The sequence below is a fragment of the Eptesicus fuscus genome, chromosome 7 (assembly GCF_027574615.1).
Source record: "Eptesicus fuscus isolate TK198812 chromosome 7, DD_ASM_mEF_20220401, whole genome shotgun sequence".
Taxonomy (NCBI): Eukaryota; Metazoa; Chordata; class Mammalia; order Chiroptera; family Vespertilionidae; genus Eptesicus; species Eptesicus fuscus.
Window position 1 is genome coordinate 14,304,510 of NC_072479.1, and position 25,505 is coordinate 14,330,014.

The 25,505-nt window shown below is 48.3% G+C and overlaps 1 protein-coding gene across 1 annotated transcript in view; it reads right to left on the reverse strand.

Moving 5' to 3' along the window:
- The window catches only part of CACNA1C (calcium voltage-gated channel subunit alpha1 C), a 592,062-nt gene that overhangs the window by 134,742 nt on the left and 431,815 nt on the right, over positions 1 to 25,505 (reverse strand). The gene's annotated exons all lie outside the window — the stretch shown is intronic.

Here is a 25,505-nt window from a genome sequence, read left to right on the forward strand (position 1 = left end):
TGCTCAGTGGTTGAGTGTCAACCTATGAACCAGGAGGTCATGGTTCGATTCCTGGTCAGGGCATATGCCTGGGCTGCAGGCTCTATCCCCAGTGGGGGTTGTGCAGGAGGCAGCCAATTAATGATTCTCTCTCATCACTGATGTTTATATTTTTCTCTCTCTCCTTCCTCTCTGAAATCAATAAAAATATATTTAAAAAATTAATCATCTCCCTCTACTAGACCTGCTCTTTTGGGTGAAGTTATATTTGAAGGTTTCTTGCTGAAATGAAAATACCTCACCTGGAAGGAACAGTACAATAACATATTAGTGCCTATGATAGTTCATCCCATAAGCATGTGAGGGAATAAGAGGGTGAGGATGCAATTGTATTCCTATTACTAAGGGATTAAACAGCAGGATCATAGCTGCTTCTTGGAGGGACTTGCTACCCTAGAGAGATGGACTTGGATTCCTTCTTGGAGTTCCCAAACAGTTGAAAGTTGAGAATTATAAATACTGGACACGAATTCTGGGTAGAAGATGGACAACTTGACTCCTCCTTTGAACTGGTGGGAAATCAAGGCAGAAAGATGGCAAAGAACCTAGGTGCCCAAGGACACCTCTCCTCTAAAGGCAGCCCTCTGCATGCCCTGAGAAGTGAAGCCTGAGCCTGCTCATCTGCAGACAATGTGATGAAGATACACCCTCTGTGGAATGAAATGTGCATCACTGGATGGATTTAGGAAGAAGAATGCCGAGGAAGACCACTAGAGAAAAAGCTGGTTTTCTGACTTTCTAACTTCACTGTTGTAGGTACTGTGGATCAAATCTGGGTCTCTGGGCTCTCCTGTCCCTTGGCTTCTGCTGAGAAGTTTCCAAAAGAAAATGATATTTTCACGAAAGAGTAATTAACAGCTGCCATTGCAGGGGGTGGGTACATAATTACATATTTGATAATATCACCAATGGCTACAATGAGTATATTAGTAGACACCATCTTGCCAACAACTGACTACATCTTGAATTAATGTCATCTTTTCCCCAAACATCTACCCTTGTTGGCAACTCTTGCTTGAATGGTGCTTAGTAGGACAATTTCTGTGTCTCAAGGGAGGTGCACAGATCTTGTCTCCTCTGATCTGCTTGGAGAACAGCTGTGTGGATACCAGGGGGTATAATAAGCCACTTCTGACAGGAGGTAATCTCCTGAAACTGGAAATCACATGACTCATACTGGGAGAGGAGCATAGGTCTAAACTGCTCTGAAGATTGGTATTTCCTGGTATATCTGGGTTTGCAAACTTTTTGAGGGTTTCTTTTTAAAAAAATATATTTTATTGATTTTTTACAGAGAGGAAGGGAGAGGGATAGAGAGTTAGAAACATCGATGAGAGAGAAACATCGATAAGCTGCCTCCTGCACACCTCCTACTGGGGATGTACCCTCAACCAAGGTACATGCCCTTGACCGGAATCGAACCTGGGACCTTTCAGTCCGCAGGCCAACGCTCTATCCACTGAGCCAAATCGGTCAGGGCTTGAGGGTTTCTTCACTAAAATTTAGGAATCCTCTATTGAATACCAAGCAGTGCTTAGAAAACACGGCTGGATAGATCAGTTGGCCAGCCTTTCTGCTGCTGTGGTCCACAGAGAAAGAACAGATTCACAGTACATGATCTTCCAGAAAACTAACGATTGTCTCCAGTCAGATGCTTCTGGGGCTTAAGACAAATTTCCAAGGGGTGGGTCTGCTCCAGGCTGTTGCACTGTGTTAACACTCGTGCTTCCCATGAAAAGAAATTAGATCTAATTTAGCCATCTTAATGCAAACATGATGCAACATGTGCCCAAAGATGGCCAAACTCATTTACATGAATAAAAAATGACTTTAGAAGGGCCCAAGGTTTGAGAGTAGGAGCACCTTCAGTATTGATAAATTCAGTGCAAGTCATGAGGTTACTTAGTAATCAATCCACAGAGGACACAGGAAGCAAAATCTTCTTAGGTATTCTGTCCTTTACTCCCTTTTCCTCCTCCTCTCCTTCCCTTCCTCCTATCTTTCCCATCCTCGAGGCTGGAGGAGATATGTGAAGAACCATCCACATGTACAATATCTGGCCTTGCTTCTTGAGGCCTTCTGTCTCAGATCTTTTTATGCATCATAACTGGCTGAGTGACGGTAGAGCAAAATTCCATTGAGGGAATGAGGAATGAATATGGGGAGAGATGGAGGAATCCGCCTTCCTTCCGAAATCTTTGGTCACGCAAAACAGCTTTGACTTTGTCATGGGGATGGGGCTTTGCAGTGCCCTGTTGTGACTGTCAGCAAGAATGGCTGGCCTCTCTTGAGATTTGCCATCTTCATCCTGGAACTCAGCTGGTAGCTTCATTAGCTAAGGTCAGAGAGCTCACTGACTGCTGTCAATAATTTATCTCCTCTTGTTGGAAGAGGGTTAGAGCATCAGGGCCAGACACCCAGGCAGTAGATGAAGGCATTTCCCGCCCACCCTGTGTTCCTCCAGTGCTGTGGAGTGCCGTGTGGAGCCGAGGGTCTGAATCCGGGCCGGCCAGCCTGCTGGGACCCACTGCTCAGGCTTCCGTGCACTCTTAGATGGGACCGAAGCACTTACTTTGCCATTTACTGGAAAATGCCTATTTTATTATCGTTTTTGGCACATGAGTGGTATAATAAGCATTCATTTCCTCAAAGTACTAATCAGAGATATAGCTAACAAGCAAAAGGATTCCTAATTTCCTACCTTATTGACTCTAATCTGGACTCTAAAACTCCCTGAAATTTGGCTCCATCCTATCTGTGATGGCTGAAGGTGCCCTCTGAGAAATTCATGGCGATGTCCTAACTCCTGTACCTTAGAGCTGTATTTGGAGATAGAGTCTTTAAAGAGATAATTTCCATTAAATTAAAATGAGGCCATGAGGTTGGGCTCTAATTTAATAGGACTGGTGTCCTAATCAGAAGAAAACCTTTGGACACAGCCACTTACAGAGGGAAGACGATGTGCAGACATAGGGAGAAGAGGGCCATCCACAAGCTGTGGGTCACGCCTGGGGCACGCCCTCCCCTCTTGGCCCTCAGAAGGAACCAACCCTGCTGACACCTCAATCTTGGACTCTGGCCTCCAGAACTGTCAGAGAATAAATTCCTGTGGTTCTGTTGCCAGGGCTTCCCCTGCTGACTAAAGTACTACCTATCCATTCGTACTTCCTGTTACTTCCAGGAGAAACTCTCCCGAGTCCGGATGAGTGAGGCTGGGTGCGCACTCCCCTGGTGCTTGCATGCGGGTTGGTGCAGATTGCCCTGCTCATTGTCCTTGAATGTGCCATCTTTATTCCAACCTCTAGGCATATATATATATATATATATATATATATATATATATATATATGTATGTATATATATATATACTGTCCTATATCATATATATATATGATGTCCTATATCATATCCCCTCTGGGAGGGCCTGCCTGCTTCCCCTGCACTACTACCTGGGCCAGGAAACTACAGCCCCTGGGCCAAACCCAGACTGCCACTTGCTCCAAAAACATAAAGTCTCGAATGGTACAAGCACGCCCACCTGCGTAAGTGTGACCTGCAGCTGCTTTCACCCTCCAACCACAGAGTCGAATAGTTGCAGTAGCGGCTCCATGTGGCCTTAGAGCCTACAACACTTGCTAACTGATCCTTGAGACAAAGAGTGTGCTGGCTCCTGAGCTAGTCAAAATGGGCCCGTTCCTGAGGGCCCAGGTCCCGTGTGTGGGGCTTTCAGGACCACCTGCTGCTGCGTCCCCTCCTCTGAGCTCCAGGAATACGGTGACCCATGGGAATTCCAAATAGAAGCCTGAATTCAAGGTTCAGTCCCACCTCTCCCAGCTGTGTAACTCTGGGAAGCTATTTAACCTCTCTGAGGTCAGGTTTCCTGTCTGTAAAAAGAAGATAACGATACTGTTTCTTTCGAGAGGTTCTGGCAAGAATTAAGTGAAATACCTATAAAATAACTTTGTACAATGATAAGTGCTATAAGTATTTCCTTATATTACCAATTAATTTTGATCTGTTTTTATCATAGTTTGCGGAGCAAGTATTAGACTTATGTCCCTAACTAAATTTCAACTTCCTCAAGGCCAGAGACTTTATATCAGAATTTTCTGCACTTCCTTTTAGCTCTAGTGATACAGACTATGAAGCTATAATAATAGCACTATATCTTCACAGAGTTTTAAGGGCACTCCTGTATGCTGGACCTCACGAGGTTTGTCCTTCAGATGCACTCTCCATCCCTCGCCCCCACGCCCTGAATCCTGCAGCGGAGCTTGTAAACTTCATCAGTGAGCTCCCTTTTGGGTTGGCCTTTGGGCGCACCAACAGGATGGACGTCATCGAGGCCTGAGGCGAGTGAGGCTGGGTGCTCCCTCCCCTGGAGCTTGCCTGTGGGTTGGTGCAGATTGGCTGCCTCTGTTGCCGAGGGCCACAGGTCTGCCACGTGACCCTCTTGTCATGACCACCTCTCTAACTTCTGAAAACTGCTCTCTCCTCTTGTCCCTTCAGGCCTGTGGTGATAACAGCTCCCTCTGGGTGCTGCCCTCAGGGTCCTGCCTCCCTTGTTGACTCCTTAAGCCCTGCCTGCATTTTCATTAGCGTTTCCTAAAATCACCAGTTTCCACAGCTACCTGTGTGGGCAAGGTAGATAGTATTAGCCCACTGACAGGTGAAAGCTAGTCCCTAACAGTTGAAGGTGACAGCTAGTAACAGTAGAGAATGACTGCCCTGGAGTCCAGGCTTTCCTGGCTACATCAGGCAACCTCCAGAATAACATGGCTTACATCCATATTTGCAGGTTGAATTACTGGTAAGAACTAGTGAGGTAGGGTATTAGCGCGTGGATTGCTTCAGACCCATGGCAGGACAGATCAAACATTCTGGTTACGGTCCCAGGAGACTCTCTTCAAAGGAACTGTATCACATTTCATCAAATTTAATTTTCTCTTGCCGAACAACCAACTTAGGCAGTTATTCCTACTACTTTTCCACAGTTTGCTAGATTGAGCCCCTGGTCACGGGGAGCCCCAAGCTGCTGATGGAGCTCTTTGCATGTCTTTATCCAGCTCAGGGTCTCGGGAATCTCCCTTGTACTGGAGTCTAGAAAATGCCAGGTAGTCCGTTCCTTGGCCTTGCCAATAAATAGTTCCAAGTCACATGATAATTGGGGTTTCATTTTCCTCATCTCTTATATAAATAAATTGAACTAGGTGATGAATTATAGGTCTCTTATAAGGGAAAGAAAGAAAGCAGGAAAGGAGAAAAGCAAATGCAGGGGGGAAAAGGAAAGAGATGGTGAGAGAGAGAGGAAGAGATGGAGAGAGAGAGAGCGCAAAATGGTTCCAGCCATGGCAGCCTGCCTGGGTGGAAGGTCACGGAGAAAGGTGCCACCAGCCTTAGAGCCGGCTCAACAACTGCTGCAGCCCAGGCCCAGCGTGGCGTCCTCCACATACGCCATTAAAACCTGGCTGATTTTAAGCCATCAGAAAGTAAATATAAAACAGGATTAAATATTAAGAAGCCAAACAAAGTGGCCTCATTAAAAAGGCACAATATAAGCATGATGTGCCATCACCACAATTATTATTACTGCTATAAACTGGGAGGAGGCGAATGTGCCTGCCCTTGATCTGCAGCTATAATCCAGATCATAGCTGCAGAAGACGACGAGGGTGGCTGTGCTCTCAGCAGGACATAAACAGCCAGTGCTCGCTCCCAAGCAGAAAACGTCTCTCCACAACTGTGGTGCCACTGAGTCAGGCCACCTCAGTTATTACTGGAGTCGAGGGGAGGTGGGCAGTGGCAGGAGGAGGCAGGGGAAGGAGGTTTGGCTGCATCAAATAAACAGCCCCTCCCCCCCACCTCACCTTCATAAGGGGTGACAGGGCAGCGTGGACATTCTCAGGCCCTTGGGACTAGGTACAAACAGGACATCTGATCACACAAGAGAGTTGACACCTCCAAGGGAAAACAGCTCTCCGCAGCCATTGGGGATGTGACAGGGGCTTCTAGATGTAGATGGCAGTGCCTCTATTTGCAGAATTCCTTTGGAAAGCCAATTCTTTTAGGCACAAAACAACTTTTAGGTTGGAGAGAGGACATTATTCTGGTCTGCAAGGACAGAGTTAGCAGTAGATGGTCACCCATGTGGTATGACATGAAAGGAACAGGAACGATTTGAGTCCCCAATCCCTCTCCAACCCAATCCAGTGATATCTACTGCTAACCCCTTCATTTTAGGGTCTAACCCCTTCAAAGTGCAAATATAGTCATTTCTATCTTAATAGCAACCACAGCTCAGTGTTTTGATCACTTGCTCGATGCCAGCTACTCCTCCATGCACTAAACACATACTAACGATTGAAGCCTCAAAACAACCCTGTGAGGGGTCATCTGTCCCCATTATATGTTCCCAATTTACAGATCAGAAAATGGAGGCTTAGAGAACTGAGTTACTTACTCAAAGTGAGCAACTAATGAGATCCAGCATTTGAACAGCGATGGATGTTATGCCAAGTCAGCCCTCTCAGCTACTATGCACACTGGGTAAATTCATAAAAGCCTTTCCTAATCACAAGAGAGTCCTGCAGATGTGCTTGCACCTGTAGGGGGAGAAGAGGGGCAGAAGGTGCAGCTGGAGGTCCGGAGGGAAGCCGCTCATTTTATAATCCTGCCCAGGGCCTCCCTGCCAGGAAGGGGGAGACAGGAAGCAGTGTGGTTGGGAACAGGGGCTGGAGCCAGGCGGCCCGAATTTGAATCCTGCCTCTGCCACTTTGGATATGTTACATCACTCCTCTGTGGCTCAGGTTCCCCGCTGCAAAACAGATTTCCATCAAGCCTGCACTGCAGGGCTGGAAGGGGGAGGACACCCCTTCATTTTACAGGTGAGAATGTGAAGGTCTAGAGAGGCTCAGTGACTGGCCCAGGGTCACACAGCTGGCTAGTGGTAGAGGTCCAGTCCTCTTTCCACCTTCAGTGATCCCTCCTTTTTTCACTTGTCACTAACTTATATCACGGAGAGGCTGAAAGCCCACCCTTGGTCACGGCTGAGCATAGGTCCAGGGCTCCCTCCCTGGTCTGGAATTCAGAAGTTCCACAGTGGGTGAGTTGTTGACAACAGCTATATAGAGCTCACGGTCCACTCTTTTTCTCTTTTTGCGGGGGCTCTGTCTTCCACTTCACTGCTTTCTGCTGCTCAAGATAATTTTGGCCCAGGTCACATTTCCAGCAAGGAGGTCCTACATGGCCCCAGCACAGTCTCAAAGTACACATGGCGGGGAGTTATCTGGAGCAAGGAGCAGTACTTTCTTCAGCAGGGTCTCAGCCTTGCCCTCCCTTCCGGCACCCAAGTCAATTGCTGCCTTAAATTTCTAGGCTGCTTCCATTAGTGGCTTTTATGTGAAGTGAGTCACTTTAGCTTCCAGCCCCATGGTGCCTCTTCAGCTCCATAGTTTCATGAATGAGTTTATGGGCAGCTGTCAGAATACCAATCACCATGTCCCCTTCTGCTGCAAGTCCTTTCCTGTCATTAATCTCCCAACTCTGCCTGCTGGATGCTTGCAGTTGTTATTTTCCACCTTCCCCTGGTTGCAAGACCAAGGATGCAGTGTGCCTGGTCTGTATCTTTCACTGAGAGGTCCTTTAACTGGCAAAGACCCAGGGAGGCAGTGCTCCTCTCCTCAGCATTGGCCAAACCTTGTTAGGACAGATGGTCACAGCTCAGGGCCACGGTCAGAGAGGGGCAGCAGCCAGAGGCAGCATTTTGGGACGGTGAAGGGCTGTACATCATGGTCTAGGAAGAAGCTGGAGAGGTTTAATTTAGATACGGAAGGCTGGGCGACCTCAGCACCATCTCATCTTTCCAAAAGGAAGGAGAGAGTAGTTCTACAAGGAATAGGCATTGAAGAATAAGAATTTTGCCCTAATATAAGAAACATTTCCAAATGGCCTGGCTGTCTTGAGAGACTAGGAGTTGCTCATTATTGAAAGTTTCCCAGCATTTGTTGGGGGTTTGAGAGGAGATGTCTAAGATTTCTTTTACTTTAGGAAAAAAGAAGAAACTGAGCATTACAAGCAAGGAGTTCTGCATGAGGAAACCCCAGATTGCTGATCGCTTGTGAGGGGCAGGGACTTGGCCCAGAGAGAAGCAGTTCTTGAAGACCTTACTGAATTCTCTCATAGGATGAGTCTTCCCTTAGCACTGTTTCTTCATATCATGTCACTGTCACCACACAGAATGCTCAAGCTTTCCCCCAAGGCCCTTCGAAATTCGGTTTCACTCTACCCATCCAACCTTTTCCCATTTTGACCCAGCATTCACTCTCTGATCAGGCATTCAGCTCTACTCATGGCCTCCAGAACATGCCACACTTGGTCAGTGTTGGTATGACCGACTTTTGTGGAGGGCCTGACACATGCATGGTGCTTGCCAGGGACTGTGCACCTCCCTCTGATCTTTGCTTGGCTGGGAACTCCCCTGGGCTCCTCCGAAAGCCCACTTTCTTCATGAAGCCTCCTAAACCACAGAGCATTCTTCTTCCAGAAACAGGCACCATTAGTGCCGTGTAATGCAGAACTCGGCTGTGCACAGGGTTCTTCGCTCATTAGAAAAGGGTACAGCACTGTGTGGTTTAGAGCATGCTCATTAAATTACCTCAGTTAATCTTCACAACCACCTGGGGAGACAGCCAGGAAGGTGTCTTCATTCACAAGTTGTAGATGAGGAAACTGAGGTCAAGGGAGCAGAGCCAGGACAAGGACGCAGGTCCCTGTCCTCTGCTCCCTGTTGCTTCCCCAGCCACGTGTGCCTTTGACTGTCACTCAGGAATGGGTGGGAGAGTCAAGGCTCTCCTGGTCTCACCTCACCGACACCTGCCCTTCTCTGCTCCACTCTCGGGCACCAAGCTGACCTTCCCGGGCAACCAGATGGGAAGTGCTGCAGGGCTGGAAGCAGGACTTACAACTTCTGTTGGAGGCATGGGAGGTGTACCACAAATATTGGTGGGTACTCGGGCACACACACCTCATTCAGCTTTCTTCTACTCCTTCATCCTCAGAGAAGGGTAGGACTGCGCATGTCTGGGATGGGGCCAGGGTTAGTATTGTTTCATTCATTCACTGTTTCACCAGAGCAGGCACTGGAATGCACACAGTCAGCCACCTCAAGGCTCCTTCCTCCCTCCTGTGCTGTTTAGTGGAAAGGCCAACATGTGACCACTGTGGGCAGTGGCTGCTCATGCCCACAGCAGCTGGGGGGACTCTGAACCAGGCACAGAGAAGGAGAAACCAACCCCAAACGAAATGTGCCAGAACAGGTGGATTTTAATGCAGGACAATGTCACTTTTACTAGCAAAGTAATGAATTAAAACTTCCCGCAAATGATCTTCTTTTGGCACGAAATTCAACATTTTTAAGTGTAAAAATATCTATGATGTTAACACCTTCAGAAAATTTGACATATGAAGTTTTGAAGCTTGTTGTCAATACAAAAAATAGCATACCTACCAAATCGCATATATGTCAACATATGTGTAACTCCATCTATTGAAAAAAATCCGCATTATTAACCGTGACACTTAGTATTTCTCTACTGAGCAGCTATCCCTCCAGATTCTTCCTCTCCAGACTGACTCTGAATCAAAGGTTTTAATCACCCTCCACCCTCCCCTCCCTCTTTTCCTTAATCTTAGAACTCTTCCATAATGTCTCAGGAGGGTTGGGCTTGTTGGAGAGGCTGACTGTTCTATCTTAGAAGAGAAAAGGTTTTTGAAATATGGAGAATAGGGACACAGTCTTCAACACGCAAAAGGCCTGGAGGCACTGGCAGGAAGTGGGAATGCTAATGTTCCAGAAGTGACTGGGATGGGAGGCCGACCTTGGGTTCACCTGGGCCTCCAGCGGGGTGTAGGCTGCCTCTGTGTGACTGCTCCCCCTGATTCCTCGAGAGCCTATGAGGATTCTTGCTGCAGGCTCATTGACCCAGGACACCCAGAAGGAAGGAAAGGACACAGAGGCTGTGGTGAGGTGGAGTCCTGGTCCTGGTAGGTGGGATATTGTACAGGCTTTTCCTGTGAGGAGGGGACTGTTGGTTGCATGGACTGTGTGATGACAGGTGTGACTGGGTCTGTACAGCAGGGGTGTGGGGCTCTTGGGCAGATTTGAGCAACCCTATTCTTTTGCTGTCAGCAGTGCAGGAGTAATCCTTATCTGACGGCTGAAAGGGTACGAAGACAAGGCCTTTGCCTGAGTTAGGGAAAGCAGAAAGGAACAGTGGTCTTTTTCTAATTCCAGTAATAAAGTGGGAGAGTGAGCCTCCTTGCAGATGGGAAGGACCAAGCACAGAGGTCAGCACTGGTGAGGAAAGGGGGCAGCATCACCAGGGGTTGGGGAGGAGAGAGGCAGGAGAGAGCTGGTGTGGAAGCTGGACACTCCAGTCAGGAGTCCCGAGTGGCAGGGCCCTGCTCAGCACTGACTCCATGTTTGGGAAGGACACATTGTTTTAACAGCTCAGTGCTTTCCTCCTGGGCTGCTGGGAGGACCAATGAGAAGAAATGGACAATGATCTCAAAAGGGAATGTAAGGCAGGAGGGAGAGCAGAGAGGAGAAGCAATTAGCAGGAGTCATTAGCCAAGCGAGGATAATTAGCAGCGCCCCTGGGAGGACACTGTTGCACCCATGACACCTCAGACCAGCTTGTGGAAGTTGAACAGCCCCAGGTATCAGCTCAAGAAAACAAAGAGTTTTCTAAGAACTGGAGTTGCACAAAAATGGGAGGGGTTTCTTGCGACCTGGTGAGTTCCTACCACAGAGTGTTCAAGAAGGGGGCGGGCTGTAGAGGAGGGTCATGCATAATGGAGACCTGAGATGAGAGATTCTATCATTCAGTGCTTTCCAGGCAAAGACAAAGTTTTCAGGACACTGGCTCTGGGAAAAAGCAGAAGTGTCAGGGCATGAAGAGGCAGGCTGCTGGATGCTGGAGAGAGGCCGTCCAGAGTCCTTCTGTAGAGGACACTTTCTCTCTTGTTGCCACCTGCTGCCTGGCCACGAGGAGAGAGCCAGTGTCTGCAAACGAGAACGTTCTCTCCCTGGCCCAGCCACACATCACTTCTGCACTATAGAACCCAAAAACAAAGACAGTGCCAGAGGGAGTCCCAGGATCAGACTGCTAACGAATTTATAGAAAACCAGAGATTACTTGAGTATTACTCTTACATGTTAGGAAATTGAGGTCCAGAGAGGGAAGGGTTTGTTTGAGGTCACAGAGTATTAGAGCTGAGATGAGGAACCAACCAGGTCTTCTGACTTCTTTTTCCCTCTCACCCCCCATCTCATGTTCCTATCAGCAGGTATTTTATGCTCACCTCTTTGCTGCCTTTATCATTAGATAGCCCTACTATTGGCTGTCTGGCCTTGGACAAATTATCTGAACCTCATCTTTCTCATATAAAAAAATGGAGCTAATAATACCAATCTTGGAGGGTTAAAATTAAAGATACTATGAGTTAGAGGAGATGCTTAGTAAGTGATAGCTGTCATCTGCAATATTCAAGAGTGTGTAGAATGCCTGGGCACTATATATATTTACTAGAGGCCCGGTGCACAAAATTTGTGCATGAGGGGGGGTTGGTCCCCTCAGCCCAGCCTGCACCCTCTCCAATCCTGGACCCCTCGGGGGATGTCCCAGGGATCGGGCCTAAACCGGCAGTCGGACATCCATCTCATAATCCAGGACTGCTGGCTCCTAACTGCTCACCTGCCTGCCTGCTGGGTAACCCCCAACCGTCCCCCCTCACTGACCTGGTCACCCCTAACTGCCCCCGCTGCTGGCCTGGTCGCCCCCAACTGCCTCCCTCTGCCAGCCTGGTTGCTCCTACTGTCCCCCTCCTGCTGGCCTGGTTGCCTCCAACTGCCCCCCCTACTGGCCTCGTTTCCCCTCACTGGCCCCCTGCCTGCCTGGTCACCCCAACTGCCCCCCCCACCAGCCTGGTCACCCCCAACTGCCCCTCCTGCTGGCCTAGTCACCCTCAACACCCCCCCCCCCCCCCCCGCTGGCTTGGTCACCCCCAACTGCTCCTCCTGTCAGCCCAGTCACCCCCAACTGCCCCTCCTGCCGGCCTGGTTGCCCTCAACTGCCCCCCCCCCTGCTGGCCTGGTCACTCCATGCAGCCTTGTTCAGTTGCCCTCAATTGCCCCCCCACCCCTGCTGGCCTGGTTATTCCATGTAGCCTTGTTCAGTTGTTTGGTCGTCCCTCACTAACCCCCCTGCCAGCCTTGTCGCCTAATGCAGCCTGCTGTTCGGTCATTACTGTGATGGCATCCTGGACAATTTGCATATTCCTCTATTATTAGTATAGATTGGGGAATGAAAAAGCAAAACACAGGCCAAAGAGAAGACCCTCAGGATCACTTTTTGCATCTAAAAGATCATCTGGAATCTAAACACTGATTGGAGATGATCTGTGTGTTCTCGAGGCCTATATGGCTAAGTCTACCATGTTCCTTAGGGGGCCATCAGGGTCCTGATGTCTTCATAATTGTTGCCAGTCCTTTCATGAAATATTCATGAAGTTACTCCTGTGTGCCCAGCAACTTACTGTGACATGGTCCCTGCTTAGCAACTTGTGAGAAGATAATTTGTAAAAATCTTTAATTAGGATTGATCATGAAAAACTATTTAAGCACAACTGAAAAAAAAAGGGGGGGAGCTGCATCAGCCTCCCTTTTGTGCCACTTTAATTCTTTCTATGAACCCTAAACTAAAAAAGGACCCATGAAAGATTGTGTTCCATCCCTTTAACCTGCTCTCTGCCATCTCAGGAAAGGTCATTTGTGACCACAAGCTTGGCACTGTGGTGGTCCTTCCAGCCTAAGTCTGAATGCTTAAGGAGTCAAGATGAAATCACATCCGAAGGGGCCCCTTCAGGATGGCCACTGTTACAGATTTCTACAACTTTGCTTCTATAAACCAGTGACACTTGTAACAGAGCAATATGGGGCCTCAGTTCCACTCTGGTTTTAAATAGATTTTGGTCTAAACATGTTTTATAATATGCAACAATTGGGTTAGCCTCATGACAAATGTCATCCCTACCTTCTCCAGAGCAACATGCCATTTCCATTAGGAATAATGTTTCCTGGCCAGAGTAAGGCATGGAAAATAATATGGGGTCATCAACAATTCCCTTCAGTTTCACTGATCAGATTAAACTTAGCAATGGAAAGAGGAATTTACAAATTAGATGCCGTTCTCTATTTATTACCAAAATGGTTGCCTTCCACGACATCCAGGAGATACAGTTGAGATCTCATTAAGTCTCAGCTTGTGATAACATTTACTCCATAAATCTCCATTGCAGCCAGTGAATGAAATGAGCATTATGCCAAAGACCACATAATGGATCAAATCAAACCTCTGCCCCGTAGAAGGCAGTTGACCTTTTCAAGACTTAAACGTATGCAGCTTTCTGGTCCTACAGAGCAGCTGGGGCTTTATTCTTGGTTCTCTCTTAACCATTTGCTGACTTTCATGCTGAGATGGCTACTGGCCTCACTGAAAGAGACATAAAATAAGGATATTTCTGGCATTTCTCTGGATATATTTGAAGAAGAAAGGGGAGAAGAGGTGAGTACATGAAGTAAAACATTGTGAAATATTCCCGTCCTCTCTCAGAAGTTGGAAAGAAATTGTATTGACAGACAAGAAACAGAAGATGAAGAATTAACCTGTGTGTCTGATTCATTATACACCCTCTGCTGGACCAGATCTGACCCCATCTGATTTTAGATCTGACACAGTGACAGGGCAGGCCCAGTGGTAGAATTCCAAAGACTTTCAGGCCAAGAGCCCACTTTTCTCCTAGTTCCCGTTATGTTGCTTCTGAGCCCCCTGCAACCCCCCACCCCCATGATCTGTCCTGAGACAGTGTTGAAACCTGCATGTACCCCTAAGAGACAGTGAACCTGTAAAAACTGTGAGCAGGGAGGATCTGCCCTTTTCTGTCCAGAAAACAAACCAGTTGACAGGGGACAGGGCCTGTAGAAACAGTCCCAGCAACGCTGACAGGGGCAAGGCAGGCCTGGAGGATACGTGGCTCTGCCCAGAGGCTGGGAAATAGACTCAGTAACCTGGGGATCCCTTTGTTCCAGGCTTTAGGGTGCCCTGATTCTCTGATTGTGATGGAGCCACCCCCTTGGCTTACAAGGGAATCCAGGGCCCAGAACAGGGATATGGAAAGATCATTGCAATGGACCGAATGTTTGCGTTGCCCCCAAATTCCCATGTTGAAACCTCAATCCTCATATGGTAGTATTTGGAGATGGGCCTTTGGGAGGTCATCAGGTTATGAGGTGGAGCTCTTACAAATGGGATCAGTGCCTTCCGAGATGAGGCCAGACACTGGCTAGCACCCTTCCCACCACGTGAGGACACGGCAGGAAGATGACTGGGAAGATGTGAATCAGGAAGACGGCCCACACCAGGGTCCCGACCACGCTGGTTCTCACCTCCAGCCTCCAGAACTGTGAGAAACAACTGCCTACTGTTTAAGCCACGAGGTCTGTGGTGATTTGTCAGAATAGCCCAGACTAAGACAGACACAAATCTTAAATGTACCAGCCCTCCCCTGTCCAGCTTCCCTCTTCTCGCTGCCTTCAGCCCAGCCTAACACTGATATTTTTCCTTCTGTTTTTAAGAATTCTGTCCATCTCCCCAGGGGAGCCCCGTTCCATTAAGCAACTCCCTTCAGGAAACTCTGCTGTTCCTGACCAGGCTTCAGTCCTGACCCCGACCCCTGAGGCTTGCATATAAAGTGACCCGAATGCAGAAGAGCCCAGGACTCAGGGCAGGTGCTAGGACTGTTAAGAGGACGGACTCTTTCCCATCACACGGGAGCATAAGCCTCCTCTGGAACCCTGTGGCTGTCACCAGAGGCATGCGTCTCTCCGTCCGCTCATGTAATCCTAAAGAGCAGAGCCCTCAAAGCCTCAGATTTGGGGCTGTTACTCAACATGTTTTTTTTTTTTCATAAGCCACATCAGACAAGGATTAAAGGAGGCAGAGTTATTTGGAATTCTACATGTGGTACCTTTCAGGGTGAAAGGATGGCTTGTTGGTGTGTTTATGGTCACAGACAGAAAACAGGCCTTTGAACAGCAAGGGACAAAGGGCATGACAGGGCTCCCACTGCTAAGCAGAAAGGACAAGCCAGCTCTCAGGAAGACAGGCCACTGCTGCAACCTATCCACCAACCCTGACCTGGGGCGGCAGGAGCTGCTGGTCCCAAAGACGCCGGGGTCTGCCAGCCCAGGACTCCATCTCGGTGGGAGCAGATGACCAAGAAGCATCTTGGCAGTGCGTTCCTACCACGACTCTCATTTCAGCCCTGTCAGCCTCTGAAATGACTGATACCCCTGCTTCCAGCTTCTCCCTCCCTCCGACCGATTGTCCACAACCAGGGACACAGTGACCTTGTACCTCCACTTCAGTCTCTTCAGTGGCTCCTTCTTATCCAGAGGATCAAGTCCACCTCTGAGGCCCTTTGAGACTAGACCTCTGTCTTCCTCCTGACTTGGTCTTTGCTTTCTTTCCTGTGCACCCTCTCCCTCATCCCCTTCCTTCCCTCTTTGCCTCCTTCCAGCTCCTCCCCATTATTTGTTTCTATGCTTTACATATGCAGCTCCCTCATCTCACAATGACCTTTCTCATCCTTTCGGTCTGTAAACTGTTACCAACTGTAGGCAGCAGAGACACTGCTACGTGTCTACCCAGCTCAGTTATGTTACCTCTGCCGACTGTTTCCCAGTCCTAGAAACTAGGTGGAGCTGATAACTGTGTTCTGGCCAGTGGACTGTGGATGCAGGTGATGCCCACACTGCTGGGCCTGGCCTCCAAACCCTCCTGCCTGCCCCATGCTCCCGCTCCCTTTCCCCTTCTGCTGGCCAGCTGTGGGGACTCTGGAAGACCTCTGCAGCCAGGAGGTGGTACAGACACTGGAGGGAAGGAGCCCAGGTCCCTGGAGACTGTGGAGGTGCACTTCCCCTCCTGCCAACACTGAACCCACAGTGAACTGTGGAGTAGAAGCAACCTTCACTGTAACAAGTGACTGAGATTTGAGCTGGGGTTGCTATTACAACTGGCCTGTCCTGACTGTTTCCGTCCTCCTCAGAAATCATTCTCTGGGTGGGCAGCCCCTTCCACCTCCCTCCAAACTATTCTCTCTCCTCTGTCTTCCTCCAGTGCCTTGTTCATGCCATCAACTCATTGCTGCAACCTGCTTATGGGCACCTTTGTCTCCTTAGCGAGGCGTAGGTCCCCTTAGGACACAGACTGTCATTTATCTTGGTATTCCGAGTGCCCAGTTGGTACTTAATATGTGTTGAGTGGGTGCACAAATGTCTCTCTCACACAAGCAGGACAGTGTAGCATGTATACTCCAGGGGTCTCCCCACAACGGCCTCCTGTTGAGGCCAGTGATCCCCGTTTCTCTGCTCTTTCCACTGGCTCCCGTGCACGCACCCCATGGTGGGACGCAGCCCATGGTAATCTTCTTCCATTACCAAATGATAACTTTCCACATTAGCAATGACAGGCAGGAGCTGTCACTCCTCCACTAACAGCATCTGACAGATAATGTACCTTGATGTGACATGGGGCTTTTATCTCCCGTCTAGGTGGAAGGGAGTGGAGGATGGAGGGAGCCAAGGGCAACTGTATCCTGGGTGCTCTGTTTAGAGGCTGAGCACTGGTTATTGGAGGAAATGGATCAAAGGGAAATTTAGGATGATTCATCTCCCATTCACCCCCTTGGCTGAGCTACTCTCAGCTCTCAGGTGTGCTGATCTGTTTGCAAAGCACCAAATTAAAATAAAATCAGCACTTTATGGGTGCCTACCCTGGGTGAGGCTGCATGGGGCAGATCAATTTGTCGTAGGGGTTTGCGGCTTCAGGTAGGTGACAGGACTTCTCCCAAAACTACACAAATGAACTTCTCTCTGTGAGGCTGTCCCTGGTAGAGATCCCCTGTGGGGTCCTCTGTGCTGGGCACCTGGGAGCATCAGGGTCTCAGAGCCACTGCCCTGTAGTACCGCACAATCCTGTGACAGCAAAGTCAGATCATACCACGTTCTGGGCGGTGAACTTGCCAAGACAGGAGAGGGGATGGTCCGTGAGCTGGAACAGCCCAGTCCTGAGCATGCTGGCTGACCACTGCACCCCTCTAATCAAGTTCAAAAGCAGCCGAAAACGGAAAGAAACTGACAGGTCACATGATTGATATGCCTCCTTCTGTGCAAGACTATCTCTCAAACCATCCCAAATGGAGGTTTTGATCTGTTAAACTTCTATTTTTTTTTTTTTGCTTGAGGAAGATAATGCCATAACCTGCTTTTATGCTTCAAACATAGTTCTTATAATCATAAATCTTATCTTTTCTCTCTCCCGTTTAAAAAAAAAAATCAAACCCATGCCTCTTTGTGTTCACATTTAAGGTCAGTTTAAAAAATATACAATCCATGGACACTATTGCTTGATTTTATCTGTTATTGAAATTTATAGAAATGGATTCATATAGTATGTGTGTGCATGTTATTTCAAATCTTCACCCAAGGAAATGTTTTTATTGACTGTAAAGAGAGAGGAAGGGGGAGAGAGAGAAACATCGATGTGAGATAGAAGTATTGATTGATTGCCTCCCATACGAGCTCCGACCTGGAATCAAACCCACAACCTTTTGGTGTATGGGACAACGCTCCAACCACCTGAGCCACCCGGCCAGGGCTAAGGTCCATTTTCCTACTTCTCTTGACCTCCATCCATCTTGCTTTGCATATTAAACTGAGGGTGAAAAATGCCATAACAAGTGAGATGAGAGGCTACTCTGGCTGAGGGATCAGAAGGGTGCTTTCTGGTTGCCCCCTGGCTGGAGGAGGACAGTCAGAACATTACTGAGGGAGGGACTGTGGTATAGGGAGTGTGCTGCAGAGTCCGCAGAACTGAACTCACGGCCCACCTACCAGTGGTTAGGTGAAAATTTGAGCTGTGTTTCACGAACAAATTAATTTCTCTGAGCCTCAGTCTTCCCATCTGGAAAATGGGGATATTAGTACCCACATGAAGGATCTTAGCTGGAGAATTAAATGAGATCATCTGTATCTAGCTCCTGCCCCAGTCCTGGCTCTGCCTTCTAGCCCAGGGAAGCCCACAGAGGCTGATATGTGTCCACTGTCCAACCTCTGTATTCAAAAAGCAATTCCACACAGGTTATGGAATAATGGTTCCCCTCAAAGAGAGAATGCAAGAGCGAACAAGGCCTTGCCCCTTGTCCCACTGACCATCAAATGGATATATTTCTACCTCCTTCCAGTTGTTCTTCTAGGCTCACTTTTTAAACTCTGAAATCATTTCTACCCACTCCATCAATGACAACACACTCTCCAAAGGCCTACCATGAGTACAGAGAGGACAAGACAAAGAGGATTTGGCTAACTAGGTAGGAATCTATATATATAAAAGCCTAAGTGACCAGCCAACTGGCCAGTAGCTATGATGCTCAATGACCACCAGGGACAGACACTCAATGCCCAGGCATGGAAACCTGGAACAGACTGATGAATCTCAGAGGGAAGGGGAGAGGGGGAAGGTGGGAAGAGATTAACCAAAGATCTTACATGCATACCAGAGGCCTGGTGCACAGATTCATGCACTGGTGGGGTCCCTTGGCCTGGCCTATGGGGATCAGGCCAAAACCAGCTCTCCAACATCCTGAGGGGTCCTGGATTGTGAGAAGGCACAGGCCAGGCCGAGGGACACCACTGGTGCACAAATCCGTGCACCGGGCCTCTAGTGTAGAGATATAGAACCATAATTCTCTTGCTTGAAAGAGGATTCAATTCAATTTTCAACATTTTTTTTTGGAGAGGGAAGTCTATTAAATATAAATTGCTGTCCCGAATGCTGAGTAGGAGAGCATATACTCTGCCTCCCGAGAGCTCTCTATAAGACAACAGGGCTGGGCCATTCCTGCTCACACTGGTGCTCTGACCTGCCTGTGCTGAGAACAGGGGTCTTGAAGGGCATCAAAGAAGACGCACTCTCTGTATTGGGTTGGCAGGCTGGGTAGAAGAGGGAAAGGGTGCTATAGGCAGAGGGAGGAGGGATTTACAAAGGTCCAGAAACAGCAAATTGCAGGCCTGTTTGGAAGCAGGAGCAGTCTGGTTTATTCCTTCTTATTGCTGAGTAATATTCTATAGTGTGGATGTACCATTGTTTAAACATTCATCCATGGAAGTATATTTTGATTGTTTCCAGTTTGGGACTATTACAAATAAAGCTGCTATGCATAACTGTGCACAGATTTTTATGTGTACACAAGAGGCCTGGTGCATGAAATTTGTGCACGGAGAGTGGGGGTGTGTCCCTCAGCCCAGCCTGCACCCTCTCCAATCTGGAACCCCTGAAGAGATGTCCGACTGCCCACTTAAATGGGCAGTCGGACATCCCTTTCAGAATCCAGGACTGCTGGCTCCCAACTGCTCGCCTGCCTGCCGCCTGATTGCCCCTCACCACTTCTGCCTGCCAGCCTGATCATCCCCTAACCACTCCCCTGCCAGTCTGATCGATGCCTAACCGCTCCCCTGCCAGCCCAATTGCCCCTAACTGCCCTCCCCTACAGGCCTGGTCACCCTCAACTGCCCTCCCCTGCTGGTCCAGGTAACCCCTAACTGCCCTCCCTTGCCAGCCTGGTCACCCCTAACTGTCCTTCCCTGCAGGCCTGGTTGCCCCCAACTTCCCTCCCCTGCAGGCCTGGTTCCTCCCAACTTCCCTCCCCTGCAGGCCTGGTCCCCCACAACTGCCCTCCCCTGTAGGCCTGGTCCCCCCCAACTGCCCTACTCTGCAGGCCTGGTCCCCCAAACTGCCCTCCCCTGCAGGCCTGGTCCCCGCAACTGCCCTCCCCAGCAACCCAGAACACCAAGTCTTCCCGCCCATTTCCTGCTCTGCTCTTCCATCAGGCTTGGCATCCTGGGTCGCTGGGGTGACCCAGGATGCCATGCCTTCCAGCCCATCTCCCACTCTGCTCTGGGGTGATCCAGGATGCTAAGCCATGCCCCCACTCTCCTGCTCAGCTTTCCCCCCACTCTCCCGGTCACTGGGGCGATCCAGGATGCCAAGCCTTTCCCCCGCTCTCCACAGGCTCTGTGGCTCCGGCCAGCGCCACCATTTTGGCCCGTAAATTTGCATATTCCCTTCTTATTGGCTGTGGGAGCAGCCATCTTTATCGTGAAGTGACAGTTAATTTGCATGTTACTCTTTTATTAGATAGGATAGCTTTTAATTTCTCTGGGGTAAATTGTTAGGAGTGTAACTAAGTAAGTATATATTTAGATTTTTAAAGAAATGGCCTCTTTTCCAGAATGCCTGTACCATTCTCTGTTCCAACCAATAATGGATAAGTGATCCTGGTTCTTCACATCCTAACCCTAGTTTAGTGCTGTCACTACTTTTTATTTTATCTGTTCTAATAGGTGTCATGATGGTCTAAATTTGCATTTCCCTAATGACTAGTGATGCTGAATACATCTCTGTAAAGACACGAAGTTTATAATTGGTTTCAGAGTTTCTTTTGGCTAATTACCTTACTTTCTCCAAGCCTCAATTTTTTTCCATCTGTAAAATGAGAGAATTTAACTATATGACCCCTAAATACGTGTCCAGTTCTAAAATTCTTTGTACCATGGGATCCACCCTGGGGGAGTTTGTTTGCAAGGTGAGGAGCATTTAATTTTCGCTTTACACACCAGCTATTGCCATCTGCCAGGCTTTATTTTGTAGCCATGGAGAGACAGCCAAAGCTTTTGACAAGGGAATGGCATGTCAGCTCTAGGAAGACCGGCTTGTCTACATTATACTAGATATATGTAAATAGTGCTGGGGAGCAGGGCAGGCAGGTGGCTGCTGGTCTAGGGGAACAGAGGTGGAGAGGAGAGCAGGGAGCAGGTAAGAGGGACTTTCTAGGAGGTCAATTGGTAAGACTTAGTAATTGATTGAACATAGGAATTGATAACCATGGAGAGATCTGTCTTACACTACAAACTTCAGAGGGCTGGAGCAGCCTTTAAATTGTCTTAATGACATGAGAGTTTCCTATATGGATAGATGTTTAATAAATGCATTTTCTTTATCTTGAGGGGGAGAAAGCAAGCAAGAATTCCATCTTTATCTTTCTTTATGGCTGTCCTTCTCTCAGATGCAGCATTCAAGCCAGGAAATTGACCCTGTGCCTTGCAATGGTGCTTCTCTGCTGATGACAATGACCTGTGCAGCAGCGACAGTTTTGTAGTTGGTGCCTTTAAAAGGGATGCTCATTGCTGCTCAGAGGGAGGGGTAAGGCCTCAATATTACCCTGTCTTTTTCAGAGAGCAGAGGGGTGTGGAGCCAAGACCCTTGAGGCTGCCCACTCTGGAAGTGGCACAAAAGACAACAGGTACAAACGTGCCCCTTTCTTGCCTCTTTTCTGTCTTTTTGGGCCCTAAAATGGCTCTTGAGTATCATCTTGTCCTTTTCTCCAAGGCTGTCTGTAACCAGCTGCAGATTGGGCCTGATGAAGGACTGGGCGCTGACCCTTTAGGGTCCAGATAGGCTGGGCCATGTGCTTCTCCTTCCCTGTCTGGAAACCCTGAGATGACTGGCAGCTAAGCTGCACCCAAAACAGGAGGCCTGCAGCATGATGCCATCCTGGAAAGTCTCCAGACTCAAGACACTCATGAAACAAGACTCTGTTTGCCCTCAAGTTTTGGGCATCACCATGACATGGAACAGCTCTTGTCAAGACACCAGTGACCCCACACTGCTAAGCCCAGTAATGAGTTCCCAGCGGCCACCATACTCGCCTCTCAGCTGCACTGCCCTGGCCTTTCCCACCTCCCCTATGCCATGCCCTTCTAGTCTCTGCTGCTGGCTCTTCCTCACACCCCAGCCTCCACAAGTTGGTAGAGGTGGGAAAGGCCAGGGCAGTGCTGGCCTCTCCCATTTCTCTCCACACTACTCCCCAAGTGATCTCATCCAGGCAAGTAGGTTTAAATACCTTCTATATGTTGTTGACTTCTCAAAATATAATTTGTCCCAGACCTCTCCCCCAACCTCAGATGAATTCCCAATTGCCTACACACCATCTGCATTTGGATGTCAAATAGGCATTTCAAACGTCTGGGTGTGAGACTTTTCCTAATATTCCTGCCCTGACACCTATTCCTCTAGCAGCCTCCCCTGGATCAGTACATGAGGATTCCACACTTTCTGTTGTTTAGACAATCACCTGGAAAATTTCTGGTTTCCCTCTTTCTCTCATACACACATCTTATATCTGATACATCAGCAAAAGATGTCATTCTGGAGCCTTTCTGTATCACCTCATTGTTACCAGGACAGCATGGAGCCTTTCTGTATCACCTCATTGTTATCAGGACAACATGGAGCCTCACTGTGTCACCTCATTGATATCAGGACAACATGGAGCCTCACTGTGTCACCTCATTGTTACCAGGACAACATGGAGCCTCACTGTGTCACCTCATTGATATCAGGTCAAGGTGTCATGGTCTCTTGAGGCAAGAACCTCCCCCCTGGCTCCCTGCTTCACCCTCGCCCACCTCCATTCCATTCTGCAGATTGCAGCCAGGGAGTTCCTGGTAAATGTGGGTCAAGGCATATCACTTTTCAGCTAAAAACTCTCAGTGGCTTCTAGCTCACTCCTCAGAAAAGCCCAAGTTCTTACAGTGAGTCTCATGGTTCACGTCCTGGTTACCTTGGACCTCATCACCTACCTCTCCCCCTCTTACTCACTCCCCTCCAGTCACATTAGCCTCCTCTCTGCTCCTCAAATACATCAGCCCTGCTCCTCCCTTGAGGCCTTTCCACCGGCTATTCCCTCTGCCCAGAATGCTCTTTTCCTAAATATCTACATATTTCCTTACTGCCTTCAAGTCTTTATTCACATGCCACCTTCTCAGTGAGGTACTTCTGGGCACCCTACCTAAATTACAACCTCTCAGCACTTCTGTCTCCCTCTTGTATTTCACCTTCTCCATGGTACTTATCACTCTCTGACATACCATTTAATTGACTGACTGTCTCCCCACTAGGAGGTAAGTTCCCTGAGGGCAGGTATTTTTGACTGCTTTGCTCATTGCTATACCCCCTGCACCTGAAACAGTGTCTGGCATGTAGCAGACTTTAATGGGTGGAAGCATAAATGGGAACATGTTTTTGGATGTAATTTACCAGCTACATCATTACTCTAATTACTTAGAGAAGTACCTCCTAACTGTGCCCTTGTTCTCTGTCTTCTCTACCACTGCTCTTTCTATTTCCTCCACGGTGTTTGTAGCTTTTCCTAGGAAAAGTGCATGATCGGGCTCCTGCAGGTATGCTCATTGTCCTGCCCTGGTGCCACCTCTCTGTCACCATGTCCTACTCCAGCAGCATCTGGCAGGTGCTGACCTGCCTTCTGCCCAGGGAAGAACAGAAGTTGCCAGAGCCATTGATGAATAGTGATGATGCCTTTTTTTCTTAAAAGACTACTTTGTTTTTGAGCTGAAAAGAACTGGCAGAGCTTACTATATTGTAAATTTTTATCAATTTCAAAGGCTAAGATACTACTTTAATTGAAACACACATATAAATTATAGCAGCATTTCTCCCCTTGTGTTTGTTTCAAAGGGCAAACTATGAAGTTTTGAAGACAAGAATATAGTTCCTGAGCCATACGCTTGCCTTTTCTGCAAATCTATTAGGTTGCCAATTCCCTAATAATTTAATCACTGCTTTTATTGGACTTCCCCAATAGACACAGTCTTTTGGACTGGTTTCCTGGCTCCATTACTACATCTCTCACATCCATTTCATTACATGGCTCTATTTTACTCTTCATCTTGCTTTTTTATAGACTCATTTCCTTGCCCACCCAGTAGGACTGTTCTAGCACCATTTCAACAACTGAAGGTGGCAGGCTCCCACCCTGTCCTCCGAGGACAAGGCTGGCTGAGGACCAGAAGCAGACAGCAAAGGTTCCTCCAGCCCTCGGGAAGGAGCGCACGGGGGGAGGAACAGCAGTCTCCAGAGTCTGATTTCATCCATATTCGGACTTCGGAAAACCTTGGCAGAGGTTCTGTCCAGTTCATCACGCTCATCCCAAAGCCTGGACAGAAATGTGGGGGGACAGGCCTTGTCCACGTGATCTGGTCCAGCAGCAAAGAATTCTCCATGCTGGGAACGCCTTGGAATTTATTCATTTAATGGTCAGGACAGGAAAGCAGCACAATTCTAGGAAGCTCTTGCTTTAGGCAGAGAACAGAATAACTACGTGTGTCTGTGGACCACAACTGACTGCTAAGTAGTGGATGTTGCTAATTTTTAATAATATGCTAAGAAACTTGCTCATCAGCATTAACTATGACCCTGGGCCTCTGCCCTGACTAAGGATGGAGAGGGGCCAAGATGCCAGTTTCTGTGTTTCAGAGGTAAGCTTCCCTGTGGTACTTACCTACCATACAAGTCCGTGCCACAAACTAACTACGCCACAGTTCCATCAACAGTGTAATAGAATCTGCCAAGCATTTTCCCAGAAAGAACCCCGTGGCACCATTGCTCACTGTTAAAATCCATTGAAGGCCTTGTCTTCCAACCTGCCTCCTTAGGTTATTAAATTATGTCATTACCAGTCCCTGTTGTTTGTGTGTTTTAATTTTGTGTTTGCCTCTTGAGCAACAATCAGAAAGGGAGCGTTGGTGGAGGGTCCTATCGGTCTCTGCAGCTAAACCATTGCTGTCTCCTTCCCCACGTCCTCCACCCAATCCTCCTCTAGATCCCCCATCAGGACTCAGATGCTAATAAGCAGAAACTCACAGAAACCAGTCGGGAGTTTGAACACATGGACATAACAAATGCCTACTATAAGGGCAAGAAACTAGACTCACTGTATTTACATGTATGTGCTAGGATATATATGCACACACACGCCTGCGCACACAGGGATTTCACAGCTGATGGGAAGACCGTGCTTTTCTCAGGGCAGCTGGCCCGGCAGTCCTGCGCCTTCCTGGCTCCTTAAGGAGAGAAGCATCTGATCCATACCAGCATCCTGCTTCCCTCCATCAGCCTCCCTGAGACTCGGTGGGTACTGTCACCTTCCGTCCACTCAGGGAATGTTTCTGGCTTCCCACCTTACCTGCCTGTCTCCCTACAGCAACCATCGTGTTGGCTTTTTAACCTGTTTGGTTCCTGACTACCCTAGATGCTCAAGGTTCAGGAGCATGTTTTCAAGTTATGCTGCTTGAGGAAGAAACGCTTAGCAATTAGAATATAGCTTGAGGAATGCTGCTTCTTCAAACATGCAAAATGAATGGGAAAGAGTGCACACAGAGAGAGGAGGCAAGTGTGTGGTCGTCAGAGAGAGGGAGGTCCAATGAAACAGGG